This window comes from Bombus flavifrons, chromosome 1, assembly GCF_040668555.2.
Source record: "Bombus flavifrons isolate JBK064 chromosome 1, iyBomFlav1_principal, whole genome shotgun sequence".
NCBI classification, from domain to species: domain Eukaryota; kingdom Metazoa; phylum Arthropoda; class Insecta; order Hymenoptera; family Apidae; genus Bombus; species Bombus flavifrons.
In genome coordinates this window covers 13,867,816-13,889,915 of record NC_138442.1, presented here as the reverse complement: position 1 = coordinate 13,889,915, position 22,100 = coordinate 13,867,816, and the positions used below count along the sequence as shown (strand labels likewise).

Below are 22,100 nucleotides of genomic sequence, written 5' to 3'. Positions count from 1 at the left end.
ACATCCAATTAGAGGGGGTACGTGCTCGGACACTAACGAGTTTTAATGGACTCGGTCCGAATGGTGGCGTGGCGGAGTGGCGCTTTGGCAGGTCGCGTCAATCAGATAGTGGCGGCGAAACGCGCGGACACAGAGGGTCGCTCAAGTGCCGATATCCTCCGATCCGGCTTCCTGCTTTAATTTAATTGGACGATCGGCAATCGCGCGTGCCACCTGATAAATAATTAACGCGTCTGGCCCGGATCGATTATCAAACTGCCGACGCCATCGTTCGATGACGAGGGATAGCGCGGCCATACCTAGACAGAACTAGTTCCAACCCGATCCGAGGATCGATCCTTTTCAGGATACGTCAAACGTTCAACGTTTTCGCGACTTAATTGCCGCTCTTACGTTCCATTTGCTTCCATTAAACGACTCTGAGCTGATTAGCCCGCGAAAAAGATCCCCCGTTTTATAAAGATCGGCTGATTCTACCTACAGGCCACTTCTCTACTCATTCGCAGGATTGTTTACTCAATTTTTTACTCGAAGATTCGCATCATTTTTTACAAACGCGGGGATTTTATAAAATGAAGATTAGGAGAATTAGAGAAATAACATGCACACCATATATCGTGCACGAAACTGTTATCGTTATTGCTGACGTGTGAAGTGCGCAAAGTCGTAAATTCATCCGCATTCGATATCGTAGGCACTTATTACGGACGATTTCATATCTAACGGTTAATAATATTAAATTTACTGTATGTATCTTCTATGGAAAGGAAGTGACGTAGACAGTAACGCTTTGACGTATGATGTCCCAAGCAAATTCACTAAAGAATGACTTTATTAGAATGTAAAGTATCGTACATGGTCGCGTTATGTCGCGTGTTGATCGTCCGTCGAGAAATTGATGGGTCTAATTAGCTTCTAAAGAGTTGTATCGTGTATACACGATGTGTGTACACTCTCCGTCCGCTTGATACGGCAATTATTTCTTCATCGAGTGAACGAGGTAGCAGGGCAGGCCGCTTACGTTTTGCACATTTAGTTCATTATCATTGATACACGACGACAGTGATTGTGTTGCGACCGCGCGCGATTTCGCTTTTACGAGCTGGGGGCAATTTTCGATACGTCGTTCCGCGATTGGTGCATTATAATTACATATGCAAATTATGGTAATAATGGGTGAATAAAAATTGATCAACCGATACAATCAATAATTGTAGAAGCACGATCGCGGATCATTATCTATGAGAACCGTTTAACCGGTGATCGCGGCATTTTTCCATTTTTCGTGTTTAATATTGTCGACGACACGGATTGGATCATTCGTAAAAATGATGAAAAAGCAACGGCAGAAATTACCGCGTTAAATGCATTTCGTCGAGCATCGGAACGACCGGTTAATTGGGGCGATTCGACCACGTTCCTCCCAAAAATAAAAATTAATACGTAATGGCAAAGGGTAATGGACGCTTTCACGGAGCCATGCGTCCACGAATAAACGAAAATTGGACGTGAGAAGGGGTAATATCGACGATATAAAAATACATACATAAATATACGTATCTGTAAGTAATATACGAAACCGCTTTCCAAATTTTTCGGGATATACACGCGTTCATGGTTTATTTGAAGTTCGATTCAGTTTCCTTTAAAGTCAAATCTGATAGATGATAATGAGCGTTAATAGAAACTCTGACGAAAGATGAATAATCGAAAAGCCTATGGTATGTGGAGGTATTTAAATGAGGGGACTTTAAAATAAAACATTATATTTGAAATATGTATACATATAAAAATACACCGGTGAAAACAGTTAAGACATTTTTACAATTAAGACAACAATTAAGATATTTGACACTTCGAGAATAATTCAATAGAATGTATCAAACATTGGGAATAAAAGAGGCGTCCGCGTTTCTGAAATACAGACACGAAGTCAATATGACGGTACAGCTGCACGGTCTCGAAAATTGATCGGTTTATAAGAAAGTTCTTTTTATAAGGCAATCGATACTCGTACAAGACGATCGTTTACCCATACCCATACCAGAGAATACAGATAAAACCAGTATCTAAATACTGTATCTTTAAAATTATGTTCAGGTACATTCTTCAGAGTATTAATATTCGCTATTTTTATCGTCACAAAAGTAACACTGCATATCTTCTCATCGCTACATACTACCTTATATAAATATAAAAATAAATAAATAATAAATAATAAAAAATATTTAAATTTCCAACTTTTCACAATCCAGAAATATTGTATAATATTTCATATGGTTCACGCTTATTTCGCACAAATATTTCTCTTTCCACCGTCCACGAACAACTCACTAATTTAATTATTACGTTGTCCTAAAAATGTCTTTCGCCATCTGTACGTAGCTACTTTACCTGGCTACGTTGATACAAACATGAAACCTAATCTGTCAAATGTTGTGGTTTTTATCTTCGATCGTATTCTAGCTGAAAACAAAAAATGTTGCGCATCTATTATTTTCTTCTAAAACGAAAGAAACTTTTTGGACAACCTAATACGAACGGAAATCGATGTAACGTATCTTCGCGAATTATCGTTAGCCATCGGTCGACTCCTCCGACGATATCCGGTCCTTGAGTTTGCGTACCGAGGCAATTTCGGTTTCCCGTTACGTAGTAGCGGCCTCCGCGATTGATCCGCGTACAACCGCGGCGATCGTGACGATTACGCGAGCGAGTATCGCGTAAAATTGCTCGGACGTAGGAGAAGAGCTGGCCATTACGAGCGGGCCATTAAACGTAATGTACGAGCGGGTAATATGTGGCCGAGCTCTGGCCCGTGCATCACCGCATTCTACTTTTTCGGCTGGTCGCGCCAGTGCCGATTCCGCCGATCGAGAAGCCGCCACTCAGCTCGTCAGAGTTCAGCGATAATTTCTGTATACACGCGTTTATCGGAAAACGAGTAATGTATGTAGACGGTCGATGGTAACGATACGAATGAAGTGGTTAATTTCTATAGGCCGGCCACCGTAAGGTGAACGCGTAATAATCCAATTATCTGCGAGAGGAATCGTGACCGGTCACGATGGAACATGTAAGTGGTCTGAAAAAGTTCGTGCAGAAATTTGGAAAGTTCACGTGATGTAAAATGGAATATGTTCCACAAGGATATGGCTAAAGTGGATGCGGGTACTGACGAACTCGATAAGTCAAAGAAATGAAATACGCGTATATAATATAGACTCTTGAATGGATATACGTGTTTTGGTCTTCAGAAGTTTCATTCGTCAGAACACGTACCTAGTAACTGTAGCCTGATCATGAGGAAGTTTCGATATACAGAGAACTCAAAAGCCAATAAGTGTAAGTCAGCTTTCCATTTGTACTTTTCTACCGAATATGGTAAGTTAATATTTACACCGGCTGACTCCTGAATCCTTCGTATCTAAGAGACTTTAATTTATATTTCAGTATACCAATTTTTCCTGTCTATAACATTTTTAAAGAATTCTGATATTTCAAAGGTAATTGTCGATCGAGCAGTTCTTCGATCTCCGTTTACCAGCAATCCACCTCTCCAGGAGAGCCCCATCTTTCCTCTCCATAGAGACTTCAACTCTGTCTCTATATTACGAACAGACATTAAGTTAGCAAGTTTTCCTTGTTCCTCCCTCTTCCGAGTCGCATAAACCCGGGTCGTAAAGACACGGAACAGAGCTAAATACTCTTTCCCAGACTGCGTAACTTGCCCGGTTACAAACAGAATTCACGGTACCTTTTTTCCCCTTGAGCTGAGGTAGACGACGACAGCGTAATGGCGCCGCTATGCTGGCGTGTTTTGCGACCGCATCGAGTTCCAAAGAGGTGCATTATGAGTTCCAGATAAGAGTTCACACGCAGCTGGCATCCAGCCACCGCGAACCTCTTAACAAATAACTTCACCGTATAAAGGAGCGCCTTAATCTGGTGGCGTCCTCATCCCCCATAAACGCTAAGGGGGCAGGGGGAGGGACCATTCCTTCGCATCGTCGAGCAACATGGAATCAATGAAACGTTTGCCAGACCGATCGCGGAATCGCGATCGATCCTCTGGTTCGATCGGCAACGAGAACGCCCGATCTTAACGGGCAGAAGAATGTCGCGCATGTCCTGCCATGAATAGTATCGTCTACTTATGCCGATCTCTCGCGTAACCGCTCCCCTCTGGTAGAATCGAGTGACGACATTCCGCGACTAGATTCCTGAATTTAATGCCGCCGCGGGACAGCAAGAAAAACCGCGCTCGCTCGATAAGACTTTAATATGCTGTAATTGGCGTTCGCTCGAGATTCTTCGCGCGATACGTCGTATTTCTTGGTACGCGGTGCCACAATTTGTTCGGTCGTTTTTCGTATGGATGCTGCTTGTATCTAAATTTGTTCGTGAATTAATAGCGATGTAAAGATAGGATTGCTCAATGCGGGTTGATGGCATTGCTGAAGCGTAAACACGAGCATGAGTTATTAATAACGTATAAATTAAGGATGTTTCCAGATTCGTTTGATGTCAAACTTCAGCAGCATGTAGTTCTTGTCAAACAAGTAAAAGGCTCTGAATGAACGTGTGACCGAATTACATTAGTTTCTGGGATATAAGACGTTTTCGTTTGAAGGCCTGTAACAGTATAAGAGTCTTTACTGAAACATCCTGTATGATCAATGGTAGATTGCTGGAATTTATCGTTGGTAGGTATCGTTGGCTCTAGAAACGAATGAACTTATGGTGCTATATAATAACGTGTGAACCGTAAGTGGCTATTGGAGCAAATCGTACGCGAATTGTGAACGAAAGAGAAAGGATGAGTTCTCAAGGCTGACAGAGAAGAATTATTCGCGACGATTGATACCAAGTAGGTCATATAAACGAGGCGGTGATCGGTCAACCCATCGTTGAAAATATCTATGTTAATACATCATATAGTATTTAATCATGTACATTGTATACTCTATTTATCCATCGTTCCAGAGTTTAATAAACCTGCCACTATCTTCTCCGCGAATCTAAACGCTGATGATTGTTGAACGCATTTCATGAATATCACATTCGAGTCAATTATCAACTCGGTTAGGGAAAACGAATAGGGAAACGAGGAGAATGTAATACGAGATCGTACGTAGAAAAGCTGTTATTCTTTATGGCGGAAATGGAACATAAAATTAGTCTCCATAACATCCTTAAACACTGTTAGAACCGGTGTTGTATGTTGGTCTCAAAGGAAATCATTTAAAATCTTCTTGTATCTGTCTGATTCTCATACATCCATTTACACCGATAGCCAACAATGTATAAGTTCATGAATGCCGGATATGTGCTGCGACTTCCGCTCAGTCAGCGTAGAGGCTAGCTCCTTGACAACGAACCATATGGTTTATATAAAACGGCGCGAAACGTTAAAACACTATGCAGAAACTGTTTTCTGAAAGATCCACGATGCACGCTCTTGGGTATTGTGTTCGCGCACGGCGATAGGAAGGTAGCCGTTCAGTCGCTGGTAGAAATTTACGAGTTTAGATAACGAGGTGGTAATTAGTCGTCGGTCATATCCTCGTCGATATAATCTCGAAAGGTTATTTCGTTCGTACGATTAAGTCGCAGAACAAGCTGAAACATCGACGTAGATCACGGGCGACATAGATACAGCAACACCTAGGCGTGAAAATGAGATATTTTCTCGATGGTGACCTTTGAAATTGATGTTACACGAGTGACATATCCGGATATATTTTATGACAATAAGTCTGTATTAACTGGCTGGGAGATTTTTAATCGAACGACCTTAAGCGATCGTGTCTCAGACCTGATGATTCTTAGAAAATACTTACCCCAAACGCTTGTTATTCCTCGCTCGCAGATTCCATGCATTCATAATGTTTAAGCAATCCAATTATACATGTTAAAAGCCAGGTATGTTCGCAGTCGTGTACAAATTTCATTAATTGGTTAGCTGCTTAGGAAAAGGCAAAATCCGAACTCGAGTTTCAGTCCATAAATCCTGGAACCAGAAGCGACTTTGGAATCTCTCATCAGCGAACCAAACAAATTGTCGGCGAAACGGTAGGCGTGTATCGGTATCGCGTCGGATCGTATCAGGCTTGGTTTATCGTAAATTTTTGCGTAGCTCCCGAGTTAGCGCGCTAATTGCCGGTAATTTTTATCAAACTATCCAGCGTGATCGCGTAGCGAAGAAGAAGTTACGGTTTCGAAACGGACGTACGGGATCTTCTTTACCTCGTCGCATTTTACAACATGGCAATAAAGTGTAATGAGGAACAATTCTTCTGATCGTCTCGATAACGAGATTTGTTGATGATTAGAAGTGCATTCTGGTAACGAATACGGTTTTCTATATGCGAAGACGCAGCGCCGCGCCGGGCGGAATCGCCAAGTGGAAACGTAATGGGCAGCTGGCGATTGTAAAAGCTCGTTATTTCCGGAAACCATGGCGCTCGTTAGTTCGTGTGTCGCGTTCTGAACTGGACTGGACTGGCCACAGGTGTATCACGCCCTGTTCCTTCGCCATTTCGCCGTACGAGCTACGGGACACTCTTTTAAAAAAGGGTACTGTACGGGCCGATATCTACGTGTATAAAATTATACGGGTCTATAGGGTGTGTCGTGAATCACGCAAATTAATTATATCGCGATACACCTGCGCGAAAACGTGTCCGACCGACAGCTTTACGGTCGCGAAGCTTTATTGTCTCGCGCCACTAGCCACCTCGTCGATCTTGCCCGTGAGATCGTTATTGAACCTCGGCACTGTAATTTACCGTCTGCCTACTCCTTAACGCTACGCCTCCCCATAGTTTGTTGCGTTATCGTGGAAACGCCATGTTAGTCTCGGTTTGTTAACATTCATATATGTGTACATACTGTTAAAACTACAGGGAGTTAAATCAAACGAGTAAGAGAACTTTATCGATGGAATTGTGGATTTAAGATTAATCCAAGTATCCTCCTCATTCAAATAACCCTACCTTAACTTGATACTGTACGCTATAGTTTTTCGATACACCGTGTATACGTCGAACGCGTACACTAGCGTTTCCCAGAGGACCGACTCGATCGCATAGCAGCGGAACAATTCGGTGACTGGAGTATTCCCCGCGACATACAAAGCGGCAAGTGGCGTTCAACAAGAGGACGCGCGTGTGCGCCTCCGTACGTGTGACATCCGCTGACATCCGGCCGGCTGATCAGCCGGTAGATACATACGCGATCAACCCGTTCTTACGTATAGCTGAATTAATTAGCGGGCAATCGCCGTCACTCTAATTGGACTAATTAACGGACGTTAAGCAACCGTGCGATTCGATACGGCCGACCGCCCAATCAGCAGCCCTCTCGAGTGTTTCCTCGTGGAACCACGGCTCCCAATCCATACCGAAAACTCGTTCCCTTAATATGACAGCCAGGAATTCGAACCTCGACTCCATGGCTGATCGATCGTACGATTTCTCCTCGAATCCTTCCTGTACCCAATCATCGATCACTCGGCAATGATACGTGAGTTCGCGTCCCGTTCAAACGATACGCATTGTGTGGGCTTGTTTCACGAATGCTTGAAATTCCGACCTTTTCCTTTACAAACAACGAGCAATCAGCAAACACCTGACGCCTTATCGAATCTTCTTCGATGTGAATGGCGATGTTGTAATAGTTCGAAATGATTAGACGATAAAGGGGAAGCGTTAACGTGTTATTATCTCGGGAAAATATTTCGAATTAATAAATGTAAAAAAATTGAAAAATTAGAATTACAATCGTACGTATAACGACGCTCTAACTGTCGTTCCCGCGCCTTATTACTTTTTCATTGTTGTTCGCCTTTGTCATAATGAACTCGCGATTCACAGGTAGTTTAGATATCATCGAACAATTTTTATGAACATACTCGAGCACCATTGTTAGATATACTATACAAAATAACAGCTATTATCTGTAACGACATGGACCATATAGACGAACTATATTGCGTCAAGATACAATACGGTTACCTGAAAGTAAATTAAAGCACGAAACAGACAGGTACGATGATAACCAGTAGGTTCATAGTCAGAGATGATACTGGCCCTTTGTCAGCGCCATGGCCAACGTAACATCTCGATTCCGGGTGAGAGACACCGGAGGCACCATTGTTCCGGATGTCGTCTCAGATTCGGCGGCTGAACGTCACGTTCTCCAGCGATACGACGCCCTGTCGTCGTCCCCTTATCGGGCTACTCGCAGCCGCCTTGGCAGTTTCGAATAAGCGGCGTGACTTTGCTCCGACGACTAATCGGATCGAGAGGCGAAAACGTCAATCCTATAATTCCACCGTGCTGAATCTCGCCACCTTCTTGCCGCAGGCTTTTTCCTTCCAAGAAATCGACGAATACTGACGGTGTCATCGAACGTCGAATCGTTAACACCAGAAGTTGTAACGGAAATGTATCAGCGTTTATGAAGATTTGTGGTTTGCCTGGATCATCGTAATATCGACAGTTTTTAGAAATACATATTATGTTTGGAGATTCTGAAAATGAGACAAAACTTAGAGGTACGAAACGAACAGATTTCCATTTCAGTTCATTGAATTATGAATTGATAATATTGAAAGATCCTACTTTTATACCTACTGCTTAGGATTCTCCTAGGACTATCTTTCGCACCAGATCACAATTTTCAGATTAATCTTCCTAGGATTAAAAATAAATTAATAGCGTTGAAATTTGGGTATCCTAAGTGCTATGTTGCAATCTATTTGTTTTCAATCAACGTTGCGTACTTGAAATAAAACACGCGGGAAGCGCGTAAGAAGGATATGAGATAATGAACAGAAGATATTAAAGCGCAATGCGACAAGGTGGTAAACGCAGACAGGCTGCAATTTCTCAAGATTACTTTGAACGATATTAAAGGTACTTTTCCCATCCGGCGCGTAGTTTCCTTTGAGTTTAAACAGGCCTCGAGGCTTAGTCGTCAAACCTGTACGATAAAATTAACTTGTAAAATGTCCGGACGTAAAGGCTAGCTCGCGTTCCACGAAGCTGACTCTCGAGATTCACCCATTTCGTAAATTAATACGGCAGGGTCGAAAAGAGATGGAAATTTATTTCTCCTACTTCTTTACGTGCTTCTCTGTTTTCACTCAACCCCTTCTCCCTCTTCCTTTCGTTCTATTACCCGTTTGCCTTGCTCAACCACGCTAATTAGATTTTTAGTATCGACGTCGTTATCGAAAAGAAATCTCTCTGTTGGCGTGGCACACCGCACGCACGACAAGAAAATTGAAGTCTCGATTCATTCTCTTTGTAATAACCGCGCGCTTTACGCTTAGATCCCGCGGTTAGATTTCCTAACAGGGAACACAGCAGCAACCGCCACTCTATCCTCTCCTCGTCCGATTGTAACAATAAACCGCGATGCTTACCGCGATTTCTAATTAGCAACCTTGAGTAACGAGTAGGCGGAATTTTAAACGTTGCAACTGGTGCGGTGCAACGTGTATACGTGTGTACCTGCTACATTCTACCACCGATTTTTCCCTCCGATTCTCCCTCTCATCTTTTTCTTTTTTGTTGCGTGTTTCCTTCGGAATCGAAAAAGAGATCACGTCCCATGTTCCGTGTCGATGATACGGTCTATGACGTGCTAAACAAAACGAGTTAATTAACAGGGGATTCGCAAGATAAGTAATACAGAAACTCGGCTGTCGCTGTTGAATATCTTTCGTTGTTCAAAACAACTACAAAGAATGAATGCGCTCGTTTTATCGCATTTCCCTATCGAATCGTAAAAACGATGCAGTTTAAGCTACCGTGTTTATTAAATTGTTGCTTTGTCGCAGTTAAATCTCGCCGCTTTCATTAGATATCGCGCAGGTATAAAGACGAAGATCACGGTATAATCCTGTTCCACTTCTGCCTTCTTATTCTTCTCTTCGTCTTTTGTTGCTTGGTGTTCCCTTTTTTCATTCTAGCCACACGCGTGTAACATGCGTACGATAATTTTACAAGCCGTCGCAACGACGACTAACCACCGTATAATATGTTCTATCACGCTTAGAATGGATTTATACAATTATCACGGAACGGAAACGGCGAGCATCGGGTAGTTTGTTCGAAGCTCGTCCGCCGCACGGTTATCGCCCATTTGCAAGACGCTACGTGCTCTAGCTGCTTTATGACACCGAGTTCAAAGCAACCGCTCTTCGTTCTTCCAGAATTTAATACTCCCAACGTAGACACCGTAATTTTAAATATTTCTTATTTATCAAATGTATTTTGTCAAATTTAGTAACGATTCGCGTATTCTGAAATACTCGAAATTCAGTCGTTACCAGAGGGCCTAACGATAGTCACAAAGTGTCTTTAATTTTCATTCACCCAAAACACGAGCCTTTAACGAAATCCTTTGATTCGCTATGATCGCAGCTTTCACGAGATCGGTATCAAAGCTGCTTTGGCATCGTCTGGGAAAGCGTTCGGAAGGGGTCGGCAGCCCTTCTTTCGGCTGGCATTCGCGCGGCAGAGAGAAACAGCAGATAGGTGTGGTGACCGGAGTTCTTTACGGTGGCGAGAGACAAATATGATCGGCGGCGCGCTGCTGGCGATGGCGTTCATTATGGCCGCTTAATGGCGCGATTTACCATTGAAAAAAGCTGGCGACACCGTCTGAATGAGCCATTACGGGCCGGTCTACAGAAATAATTATCGTAGCATTGACACAAAAGGGCGTTGGCTGGCTGGCTGGCTGACTGGCGAATGCCTCATTGCCGGCTACACATCCAGCCTCGTGTGTCGTTGGAGCTTGGCTCTTGTTCCTTTTCCCTCCACCTTCTCCTCTCTCTTTTTCTCCATGATCTATTTACGATACAAAGGACGTCTCATCGCGAGCCATGGAAGAAAGGCCGAAAGACGAAAAGGAAGAACAGAGAGAAAAGAAGAGGGAAGCGCGAGCCAGTCGGTCGACGTCGACGGTGGCGATGCTCCGCGCTGGAAAGGCAGATTGTTTGTTTGTCGGGAGCTTCTGGTGCGCGCACAAACAAGTGGAAACAAATAATATCCTGGCCGCATTACGCGAACGAGTCGATGGAGGACCGACGGGAGAGAGGGTGGTAGAAGAGGATGAGGGAGGCACAGTCAGGCTGCCCCAGGGCGACGGTAACGAGGCGAACGAGTGCCGTGAACCTACCGTCATTAATGCCGGCCTCGGGCCCACGCGTCTCTCCGCTTCTTCCCCTCCCCACCTTTTTATATACTTGCTCCTCGTCTACTGGAATCGAACCCCCAACCCCTCCAGTCGAGTCGTTTTTCTCTCCACTCTCGCGTCGTTTCGTGCGTGTCGCGTTTTTCAATCGCCTCGAACGGAACTGGAAATTGAAGAAGTTCGATTGATGAGAAGTTAGCGACGGGTGGTTGTTAGCAACGCGTGGCGCTAGATCGTCGCTATCGTTGGGGTTCCACTGTCGTTTCCTGATGACGAATGATCTTTGTCTGGACGATTTGTTACCACTATAGAGGAAATTAAACGTATTTCACTAGAATGTAACTCTCCGTACTGTTGTCTATATCATCTTTGATTAATAATCCTTTTAAAACGTCAAAATTTTGATGTGGTTAATTGACGGTGATGCTGCCATGTGTTCAAGCTTTTCGAAATATTGCTCGTCGTAATATTGAAACATTGCTTCGTATTAGAGACGATGAAGACGTTGATCACGGTAGAGTACGCGCTTAGTCGTACAGCTCGTGAGCAACAAGGCTCAAAATTGCTGGTGGATAGTCGTAAAGGAAAGTACACTTTCGATGCCATAAAAGCGAGGCACGTGGATCAAATCGGAAATTGTCGACGAGCCGTGTCGAAGGCGGAGGGAGAGATGCACGTTTTCGACCGGTCATCGAGTGGTGTATTCGACTCAGAACATCGATTATGAAACGAGCGGGGCCTTGAGGCGTCGTAAACTCGCGGAAGGTCCGGTTCTCCCGACGATTGACCCTGCTACCGTTAACACGGCGGTTCTCTACTATCTGCAAACTGTTTACTCGCGGCGCTCCGATGAGACGTTAAATCGCCGAGGAAAATCCGCCTCGATTTTCCTTCTCCTCGGGTTTCTATGAACTTACACGAGACTAGCTTAACGCCAGGTAATCGCTTTTGAATGGAGGAAATCGGTGTATTAACGTCTTTGCTTATATAGATAATATATGCACCAAAATTTGTGCGATATTTTATGATCTTGACAAGCAACAACATAACCGTAACAATAACCGTGAAGATAGCGAATAAAATTCAATGTAAGAACGCTAATAGTTTCCATAACAATTTGCAATGATAATGAACTGTGCAGTTTCTATCGTGTTCCATCATTCCACGAATTATTTACTATCCAGGAGTTCTTGAAAAAAAATTCTTTTACCACTCCAATTGCTTTACATAAATATGCAAAATCCAACAGAAAGAGACCAAAACTTCTCCTCGATCTTCGTCCAGATAAGTCTACATCCTGATACTAGAATAACGGACGAAGCGGCTGAACGGAGGAACAACAATCGCCTGCTCCTCGCGTCTCCTCGACGCAACCACCTGTATATCCGTTATTTATTCTCTGTTCGACCGCTGACTGGCTTAATTGCTCGGCCAACATCGGCAGCGCTACCTCCATTAGGCTGCAAGCCGCTTAATGCGACTGGTATACGCGGCCGCTTCATTTACGCTTAATATGGCGCGTACGTGCATAAACGTACAGGCGGTTTCAGCGTCTTCGAGCTCGTGTAACTCGCGGCTGTTTGGCCGGCGATCGGCTATCGAAGGGAAAGCCTTTCGGCAGAGGATCCTCCCCGGCGTGTTTCTGCGTTTATCCGACCCGCGTGCACACACAATCGCGTTTCCTCCCACCCAGAAGCGACTACAAGTCCGCTCGAGTACACTGCACACACGCCTGGCTAATGGCTCATGGTGCACAGGTAATCCCACCGCGTGATCACCGTTCCTCTATCTCTCTCTCTCTCTCTCGCTCTCACACACACACACACACCGTCTCTTTTGTGTCGAAATTGTTCAATGTGTGGACGTCGTTGTATCGCATAGTAGAAGCTAAATTAGTTAGTAATTGTTGGAATATGTCGATACGAATGGTGAAAGTTGAAGCGCGGCCCGATAGTAAATGGATTTGACACTTTAAAGTTGTGAGATTTGATTCTTCTACGACCGACGATGGTTATATGGTTATATCGCAGCAATCGTATTATACAATTACCGTTGTACAAATTTGTCGCTTAATAACAGTAAATCGGTCATAAAACCGAAACGAATGTAATTGGATATTAATAACTATAATACGAGTATTTTCATCGATTATCGGACAAATTCCAACGTACAGGTTATTAAACAGTATTATCATTTCGTAGTAAATAATATTCACGCAATAAAATGTATGCGTAATATATTCGTCCAAATCCTGCATCGAATCCTCCGTCGGATCGGTGGGGCAGGTGCTTCTCGAGATTGTTGCTGTTGCATACATATAATTGGTCGAGATACTCTTTCGACATGGGTGCGATCGGATAATCGTTTGTACTCGCTTTCGCGTGTACAAGAAACGGTAATTACGCGGTGCTCCATATAATCAAGAGGATCGGTTGGCCTGAATCCACTTGCACGCGCAACTAAGAGTTACAATAACGCGGAAGAATCGATCGGTAGATTATTATCGGCTATTATTGGCGAAGGTTACGGCAAAAGATGAGTCTCTACCGACGTTCCAGTATACGCGGGTTCAAAGACTTCTTCAAACAACAGCCACTTTTCTTTCTTTCCCTTCTCCTGTATTTACGTTGGGATCACGAAAACGATCGCTCTTCGAGAGCAACGAAACCGAAATTTAGCGGAGGCGTACATCGATACATAGTCGCGAGCATGTAAAAATTCTCAAGTTAAGAAGCGGAGAAAACCAATGGTTTCAACGATACACTTCGTCGTCAGTAGCACTCGGTCGCCGCATTATTTACCATAACTTTCATTGGCACCACACGCTATATCTCTTCCGGGTGGGAGCAAAACACGGTAGGAGGGTGGAAACGCGGCACTCCGAGCTACGCTACTCTCCCGTTCCTTTCTCGTTGCCCTCGTGCCGCTTTTTTTCTCGAACATCGGCAGATTTGTGGCTAGCCGATCCTCCCCAGGCTCCGTTCGTAAAATAAGGATGCGCGATGCGAGAGCTCGATATGCTAGCCGGCTTCCTTCGAGGCGTATTCCTCGAGGAACCCTCCCTCTCGCGCACCCTCCAGGAGCTTTCACAGCCAGACAAAGCCAGCCCTTTCCGCCGGTCTTCACACCCTCCGCGTTCTCCCTCTCTGTTCCTTACCATCGCCACCCCCATCTATGTCTTGCTCCTTCTTTCGAACCGCTCCTCTCTCGTCCTCTCTCCTTCGTCTACCCCTGCAACCCCGTATTCTCCCTTTCCGCCGCGGCTCTCTTTCCACGGCGACGAAGCATTGATTGCAGGTTCACAGTCTGGAACCTCAATTGTCGCATCTAAGGCGCGCTTCCACGCCTCGAACAATCGCCTCGCTGCCGCTTCCTCTTCTTTCTCACCCTCTTCCTTCGCCACCCGTCCCAAACCGTTCCTCACCGCGTCGTTCCGTCGACGAGCGGCGAACGTCGCCTGAAAACGAGCTATCGCCGCGTTTTCCAAAGTATCCATCGAAATTACAACTACCGAATCGCGTACGGAACCAGCCGCGATGTAGCGGAAAGCTTCAAGGGACAGCGATTTCTTTCGATGGAATAATCTTGCGAAATTTTAATAAATTTTAATCGCAACAAGATTGAAATCTTTCTCGAGGACAGGATATCGATAGTGTTTCTTCTTCTCTGTCGGACTTGCAGATGTACAAAGATAATTAATCAAGATTCGACGTACACCGTAGCGGAACGGATTTCTACCTGGATAGAATTAGTATTCCATTGCAGAAATGCGGCGCTATTGAATTATAATCGGGGCACTTAGGTATTCTTGATAAAGAACCGCTGCTCCGGCAATTTCGTGAAACCGAAACGGGTTATAAGATGGCGCTTTCTTTCGCGTGGTGTAGCATCTCCGATGTTCGAGCAACCCCTCATTATATTTCCATCGTAGCCAGTTATTAAAGCTGTTTCTCACTTTTATGAAACAAAGAAGCGCGAATTAAGCAATAAATATATCCCTCCATCCCGCGGGCAACGCCAGAATCGAACGACCGTGACGCGGCCAGGTGCGTTGCACCTTTTAACATCCAAATTTATACCGCGAGAGTAATTTCGTATTTTTGCTGTTTTTTTTTTTTTTCTTTGTTTTATTCGTACTTCGTTCGACGTATCGTTGTCGCTATATTCTCACTCGCGGAACCACTGCACTTCAATGCTTTCCCAAAATAACACAACTGTCATCTCAAGTTCTTTATATTATCGAGCAGTCTTCGACGTTAATCATTTATTCACCTAGCAAATCTGATTTCTGCGGTTGAAAAATTCGCGGATTGGACAAGAAATAATTTTCAAGAAGACGTATTAATTCTAGAGAAAAATCTAAAGATACCGGATGTCGATATAAATGAAGTATTTTAAATCAGATACCTATGAATTTAACCTTGATGTTACTCTCGCTCTGAAAAACAAACAGATTCGATACTTGAAGACAAATTTTAATAGGACCTTAAGGAAATTTTCGATCAAGAATTGTAAAGAAAATGTTGGCAACTGCGAGATGTATCGTGTACCACGAAGAAAGATACAAGTTTCCTCATGGATCTTGTCCTCAGGATGGTAACTGTTTGTGGCACGTAACCGATTCTAACGAAGGAATGCTAGGCGCGTTTCCAACCGGCATCGCGTCGTATATCGTGCAAATAAGTTAACACGATGCGAGTACAATGGACGCATACCCTGGTCCTGGTTGAAAAGGAGGCGAGGGCGATAGCGGTTGGCTTGTTGCGACAATGGCGCGGTTACTTTGTCCAGGAAGCATAGCACCACCGCTTCCCCACCCCGTTGGTTTCAGCCACGAGACGCTAATGCAACTTCCGGCGAACCTCGAGGAAACGGGACGGGGATATACAGCATGTATTAGGAATAGTTTTACAGCCTGTTCCTATACAATCTACTGAAAATTGTGCCTTCACATTCACATACGTACATCCTAGAAACGATCTTTTATTTTTACGTACCTACTATGGAATATTATAAAATTTTCTAAATGCTTTTCAAAAAATTGTAAGGTCGAATAGTGGAAAGTATATGCAGAGATTGAAAGAAGAAAGATCTTATTGCGGAAGAGAAATTCGCAAAACGAAAGCAATTAAAAAACCAGTAATGACAATATTGTAATGATTTCAGGTAAAGATAATTCTCTGGTTTTATTGTTTATCTGCCACGAGTGACGGCGTATAGACGTACTCGTCTAATTCCACCCTACGTAGATATCTCCGGATAGATAGAAGAGGACAAAGATCGCGAAAGTGGAATAGGACCGAGCGAGACAGCCTCGCGGCTGGAACACAATGGACTCCGCCGGCTTAATATAAATCGCAGTAACGATATTCAAACGACTCGCTTCCGCAATTACTTCCAGCCTGCTCAATTGCGATCCGTAGCTTTCTCGCACGAGGTGAATCGCGTCGTACTGACGAGCGGAATAAATTCCTTGTAATGTCGGTCATTGTAGTCGGATAAGAGAAGCTAAATTTTCTAATTTTCGTGTTCGACGGCGTAATTCTCCACGAATTTCGTTAGACAAATTGCGAACGCGGGTGAAGTACGAAAGTTTAATTACAAATTAAAATTCGGACGATAGAATAATTTAAAAATGCAAATAAATAAACAACGAATTATCCAACGTAATAGACTTTCCGAGAGAAAAAAGCAGTTTGCGAAATCATGTGAGAATAAATTCAAGGTGAAAGCCACACGAATATCCAGGACGCGAGTTCGTGGGACAAACTTCTTTCTAGGAAAGTTTCATTCTTGAGTAGTTGGCCAGGATGAGCAACATAAAGCCAACGTTCTTGCCACTCTCGATAGCTCCGACGAATATCGTTAATTATGCCGGTGCTGAACCAATGAAGCGTCGATAAAAAGTTCGAACGACCTGGCTGGCTGCTGTTGCAGCGGTTGCTGCGCCATAACTGGCCGACACTGGAGTTAGGAGAACGTGGACGACGAAATAGGCTGTTCGGGATCCTTTAATAAAGACACCATCCTCGAGAACGAGGATCCCGGAGGTGGGGTGTTCTTATTTCAAAGGAACCGACCACTCGATCTTACGAACCTGAAGAAGTACTCGTCGTAAGAAAGGCACGGATGTCCTCTTGGATCGGAAAAGTACACCCAGGTTAGCTCCTTTCGCTGCTGGTCCAGGATTTGAAGTGATTGCGATGAATTTTTGAAGCAAAGATCTTGAAAATACCAAGCGAATATCGAGATTTTGCTTATTTAGAATGTTCGTAGTTTTGGCAATTAATTTCCCCCCTTTTTTTTAAATATTCTTTCGTTATTAGTCGTATATGCTAGAGGCACATTGCTATACATCTTTGATTTCACGTATCCCTCAAAAAAGTAAGTCAAAGTTAAATTCGATAATGATCTAGCAAACATACTGATAAAGTTATTCGCCTTCCACTCAGAACAATTTGTATGCCATTAATATAAAAGTCTCGCAAAGAGAAACGATCCACGTCCGGAAACCACAAAGCGATTCTCTGACAAATCCATCGTAAAGCCAGCCAGCTGTATCCTCTCGAATCGCCTAGTTCGTACAAGCAAAAGACAAATGTCGAGGCGACGGAATCGTTCGTGTACATCAGAGCCGTCATAACGCGTACTTCACCAATGGCAAACGTCTCAGGGTCCGTGTCCTCGGCTCCATGGAAGTAGCTGCGGGGCGTGAGGATGCAGTCGCGCCTAATGCGCGTTCCGTGTCGCCGGGGTGGCTGGTATTGCGACGGAAAAGGAAGCGTTCATCGACGAACGAGACCTTCTCCTTCAACGGGCTACGCTTCTCGCTGGTCCGGGTTGGGGGACGCGAGACACGTGTTTCTAGGGTGCCGATTACCCAGCGTCGCCTTCTTACACGCGTACGTCGCTCTGCTAGCGTAATGTCCCCACGTCGATAAAAGCCCCCGGATGTCACCACGACGCTGTTTCTGATTTATGCAACGGTGAAATATGAATACGACCCCGCGTTCGCTGCTTCGAACTTTTTCATACGAACTTTTTGGTTAGCAACATTGTATCGTTACGAGGAAACTGAATGATAAGGCTATGGGTCGTCAGAGCAATTGTGCACCGTAACAATAACCTGATGAGTATATGGCAAATCAAGATGGTTATCAAATATTTAAACACACAAAAAAGACAACATGAGTTACATTATGCAGCCAGCAATCGTAGAGGTAGTCGTGTGAATTCAAATTTAGTTTCGAACAGTTCTCGTAGAAAGAGCTGGGAGGATCAAGCTTAAAGCGGTCTTCTCTAAACTCCGAGTAGATGTAGGACGTAGGTGACCCGACTTCGGACACCCTCGCTTAAGAGCGTATCCACGGTCGAGCTTGGAAGGGAAAGATGAGATCCAGGCGAGGCAAGAGTAGGAGTAAGAAGCAGAGAAGGTGAACGACGAAAGAGGACGGCAAGGGTGCCTCGGTGGAAGAGCAGGGAACGTGAGCTGTATCGCCAACCGCGGCTTTAATAAACCCCTTGGATTCCCGACGACGCACCATTGTGGCGGAGTCAGCCCGATCCTAAGGTGGTAGCTCGTCTTCCCTACCCTTTTATTCCCCCGCGTCGCGGCGCCACCTCTTCGGCCCCGTCTTATCCTCCTCTTAGTCCTATCTCTCTCGAGAGTCTCTCAATATCCCTTTGTTTAGGGTGCTTACGAGCAGTCGGAGCAAAGATGTCGTGTGCCAACGAGGAGAGGCGCACACTAAACCCTCGACCCTAGACTTTGCCCGGATTCTAGCCAGCGTCTTCCCCCGAATAGCGAGAAACAGACGATTGTTCTGACCCTTTCCGACCCGACTACCTCGTATACCTCCGATTTTAGCTGGTTTCCACTTTTTTAAGCCCAATGGAGTCCGCAGAGAAATCGTGTTGACGAGATGAGGGTTGTTCTCGAGAGACCGAATGTGTTACTGCGTTGAAATATTCTTTTGAAACATTAATAAAAGGCGTAATTGAAGGCTCCGGTTTGATATATGTACATACTTGGGAAAATTATTCAAATGTATTAATTACGTATATTCTAACATCAAAAGGATAAACTTTCTTCGGAAGAAAAGTTTTATAAATCAACTATTCGCAGTAATGTTTCAACGATTGTACACAGTTGCGTATCAATTGAAACTAAAAGTTCAATATTTTCCAAGTGGTTTAAAACTGGGGTTACACGATGTTGCTTTTCTCCGGCGGATCCAGCGGTCCCGCATATCAATCACGTCGACGTGGAGGAAGAGAAATCGAAAAGTGGCTGGCCACGTGGGTCAACGGAGCACGGTGTTCGACCCATTGTCGAGTTTTCTTTCGGCACGTGGCCCCATCCGCCCATCCAGTTTAAGAGCCATCGAATCCGCGTACACGCGCCCCAATTGCTCGTTTCGTTCGTCGTTCCGTTCATTAGAACGGCCCGTGGGCAAAATATGCTCGCATTTCCGGCTCGTCGAAGCCGCGTACACATGTCCTGAAATAATCAATCTTCACTCCCTTTTACTCCCTCCCTTCCACGTATTTTTCACGTATAGCTAAAAGAAGATGGATGTTAATATAAAGCTACATTCCAAGTGCATGGCGCGTGCATGAAATATCGAAGCGAGGAGAAGGTTGCTGCAACTATATCTCTACCGTAACGTGGAAGACTATGATTACGTAGTATTCGTATTTGATTGCTTGTATTTCGAAGTTCAGTACACGCAGTAACCAACTACGTTTGAAGATTTGACAAGCCGAGACAGTATGTATATCGTTGACTTAGTATCCTCCTCGTAAAAGCTTGCAACTTCGCTGCATTCAGATGCGAATTTCTCAGGATTTCGCAAAACAATAAAAAAGGAGATATTGGTAATACGAAGAAGTCCTGAAATTAACAAACTATAATATAGTAATCAGTTCTACCCGCTACCGTTTATGAACAGTTAGTTATTTTCACTTTATCGCGATAGCATCGAGATCAAACAGTCAGAACAAATGAATTTGCGGATCAGACGTTAAAGCGGTATCTCTGTCGAAACGCGTTCGTTCAATTACGCCCTTACGGACACGCGGAATGCGAGAGCGTGAAAGGGAGCGAATATTTCAGTGGACGAGACGCGTCAGCTTGTCCCTCTTGCAAGGACGAACACGAGCACACATCGTGAGCCTAACGCCTCAACGTTTCCGGCCATATAATATTAAATACTCCGTATACGTACAGGGAAGGCGAGTTTCCTATATGACATCGGACGTCGTTCTCGCTCCGAGCTCGAAAGATATCATCCAGTCGCGAGACAGGATATCGCGTTACCGCGGCGATTGCAGGTGAGAACGACTCGCGCCGGATTTATTCATAAAGGGACTCTGACGAGAAAGCCCCCGACTGGGATAAACTGGCGGGTAGACAGAGATAGGCAGAGACGGGAAAGAAGACGGATAGAGGGAGAGAAGAGAAGCAGCGACAGGCAACAACACTCGGATTCGACGGTATATGCGTCGCGTTTATATTAAAAGCTTGCAAATTCGTCGCGAGCGCGAGCTGTCCCGAATGCAAAAGAGGAGAATGACGAGGATAGGTACGTTTGGCGGAAGTTGAAGGGATTTGGTTGGCTGGCCGCGGGGCTAAGGGATGGAAAAGCGATGGAAATGTGGATATTCGAGCACCGGTTACTCTCTTTCTTTCTTACTCTACGCTCTCTTTAGACTAATATTAGCACGATGGCGAGAGCGAGCGAGCGGCCGCAGAACCGTAGACGAGTATTTTTAATTATTATTTACGAACAAATGGGTGGAGCGAAGAGAGACGGAACGGTAGAGATGAATATGAAAAAGCACTTCATTTTTTTAATTGGATACGCCCGGCCGCAGAGCGGTCGCTCCGCGTCCGCGTCCCGTACCCGCGCGCGTGCGCGCGCGTACTCTCGCGTTTCCAACTGAATTTTAATTTTGATTAACCGACAAAAAGCGCGACGCGAGGCGCCGCCTCGTTGTTTGCCGAATTCACCAGACGACGCCGACGATGAAACCGTATTTATGGGAATACAGAGCACGGCCTCCCACGGTTTATTTTAAAACGATAACCAAACCGATCCGACCGAGAGCAAATTTTCCAGCGTAACCGGGAAAGCGTACCGTCAGCCAGTTACGCTCGCATTTTCGCAATTACGTGATATCGCGGCTTTGTAATCGAACACGATAATTGTCCAAGAACTTATGGATTGTGAAATACTGTTAGCACTTTAGCGCTCACGTGCTGCTCCCCGGGGAGAGATAATCGCTAGTGATTGCTATTATATCGCTAAGTATGGAATTGTTCCCTGCAAAGTGTAATGTTCATTTCTTTCTCAATCACCGATCTGCGCTTTGTTCTGATGGAAGTTTAATCTTTCAATCGTGGCTTTCCTTCGAAAAAAAACTTCTACAAACATGGAATTAAGAATTAACAAAGAAATCAATTTCTCAAATTGTAATAAATTGTATGAATTAAAACTAAATTTTTTAAATCGTGATGAGTGAGGTACCGCAATATATTAGCAAAGAAAATCTAAGGTGGAACGACGAAGCGACCTTCGCAGAATTTCCCGGGCTAATTTTCGACGCACTTACACAGTCGGCGCGCCGGCTTTGGCGCGCACCCGTTCCTTCTCTTTGGCAAGAACCATGCCTCCGAGTACCCTACAGGGCAAAAGTGTGCTCATGGTAAACATCCAAGTGGTTTCTTGGAAGGAAGAACACGGCTACCAGCTTGCAAAATAGGCATTCGTCGACACTAACCGCCGTTTACCTTTACTCTCTATTTGTACTTATTTTCCCGTGACGAAAGTTCCAACATGTCGCCGCGTTCAAATCGACTTGCCGGTTATGGCGAATATTTATTTTAA

At 44.5% G+C, this 22,100-nt stretch overlaps 2 long non-coding RNA genes across 6 annotated transcripts in view; one reads left to right on the top strand and one right to left on the bottom strand.

Moving 5' to 3' along the window:
• LOC138189917 (uncharacterized) overlaps nucleotides 1-22,100 on the bottom strand; it is a 145,726-nt gene that overhangs the window by 96,076 nt on the left and 27,550 nt on the right. Inside the window, exons 3-4 of one of the 5 annotated variants that reach the window (XR_011176156.1) lie at nucleotides 8,628-8,699; nucleotides 1,750-8,536 (exon numbers count right to left, since the gene is read on the bottom strand). The exons of 3 other annotated variants lie outside the window; for them this stretch is intronic. This is a non-coding gene — a long non-coding RNA (uncharacterized LOC138189917). Of the gene's footprint in view, nucleotides 1-1,749; nucleotides 8,537-8,627; nucleotides 8,700-19,902; nucleotides 20,105-22,100 lie in introns of those variants that run through there. One more of the 5 variants, XR_011176160.1, reaches the window with a different exon arrangement.
• LOC138189934 (uncharacterized) overlaps nucleotides 1-22,100 on the top strand; it is an 88,298-nt gene that overhangs the window by 45,590 nt on the left and 20,608 nt on the right. The window lies entirely within an intron of this gene.